At 49.0% G+C, this 1,071-nt stretch overlaps 3 non-coding genes across 3 annotated transcripts; all 3 read right to left on the minus strand.

The window, feature by feature from the left end:
• Positions 1-167: 167 nt before the first annotated feature.
• Positions 168-286, minus strand: LOC124891659. The gene has a single exon (XR_007049783.1). It is a non-coding gene; the product is annotated as a 5S ribosomal RNA (ribosomal RNA).
• A 176-nt stretch (positions 287-462) lies between these two features.
• On the minus strand, positions 463-581 carry LOC124891657. Its single transcript, XR_007049781.1, has one exon. It is a non-coding gene; the product is annotated as a 5S ribosomal RNA (ribosomal RNA).
• Positions 582-756: 175 nt separating this feature from the next.
• LOC124891658 lies at positions 757-875 on the minus strand. The gene has a single exon (XR_007049782.1). It is a non-coding gene; the product is annotated as a 5S ribosomal RNA (ribosomal RNA).
• Between the last annotated feature and the right edge of the window lie 196 nt (positions 876-1,071).

Here is a 1,071-nt window from a genome sequence, read left to right on the forward strand (position 1 = left end):
CCAGCACTCCAAATTCTATTATGCTTCATCTCCTCCGCCGCCCGTCACGCCCCGCACGCGCGCCCCTGTGCCTTGCCCCCTTTTTTGTTTCCGCCAAGGGGAAAAACAAAAAGATTCGCCGATCGAACCGGCAAAATTAAACCGAAATTTAATGGAAAAAAAAAAAAGCAAAGCAACACGAGGACTTCCCAGGGGGTCACCCATCCTAGAACTACTCTCGCGCAAGCACGCTTAACTTCGGAGTTCTGATGGGATCCGGTACGTTAGTGCTGGTATGATCTCATCCGTCATACCCAGCACTCCAAATTTTACTATGCCTATTTCTCCTGCGCCGCCAGTCACACACCGCACGCGCGCCCTTGCGCCTTGCCTTCTTTCTCATTCCGCCAAGAAGAAAAACAAAAAGATTCGTCGATCAAACGGACAAAATTAAAACAAATTTTTAAGGACAAAAAAAAAGAAGGGATGCTACACGAAGACTTCCCAGGCGGTCACCCATCCTAGTACTACTCTCGCCCAAGCACGCTTAACTTCGGAGTTCTGATGGGATCCGGTGCGTTAGTGCTGGTATGATCGCAACCGTCATTCCCAGTACTTCAAATTCTATTATGCTTCATCTCCTCCGCAGTCCGTCACACCCCTCACGCACGCCCCTGCGCCTTGCCCCCTTTCTCGTTTCCGCCAAGAGGAAAAACAAAAAGATTCGCCGATCGAACCGGTAAAATTAAACCGAATATTAAAGGAAAAAAAAAAGAAGGGATGGAACACGAGGACTTCGCAAGGGGTCAGCCATCCTAGTACTACTCTCGCCCAAGCACGGTTAACTTCGAAGTTCTGATGGGATCCGGTGCATTAGTGCTGGTATGATCGTATCCGTCATTCCCAGCACACCAAATTCTATTATGCCTCTTTCTCCAACGCCGCCAGTCACACACCGCACGCGGGCCCCTTCGCTTTTCCCCCGTTCTCGTTTCCGCCAAGAGGAAAAACAAAAGATTCGCGGATCGAACCGGCAAAATTAAACTGAATTTTAAAGGAAACAAAAAAGGAAGGGATACAACACGAGGACTT

Source organism: Capsicum annuum, unplaced genomic scaffold, assembly GCF_002878395.1.
Source record: "Capsicum annuum cultivar UCD-10X-F1 unplaced genomic scaffold, UCD10Xv1.1 ctg39439, whole genome shotgun sequence".
Taxonomy (NCBI): Eukaryota; Viridiplantae; Streptophyta; class Magnoliopsida; order Solanales; family Solanaceae; genus Capsicum; species Capsicum annuum.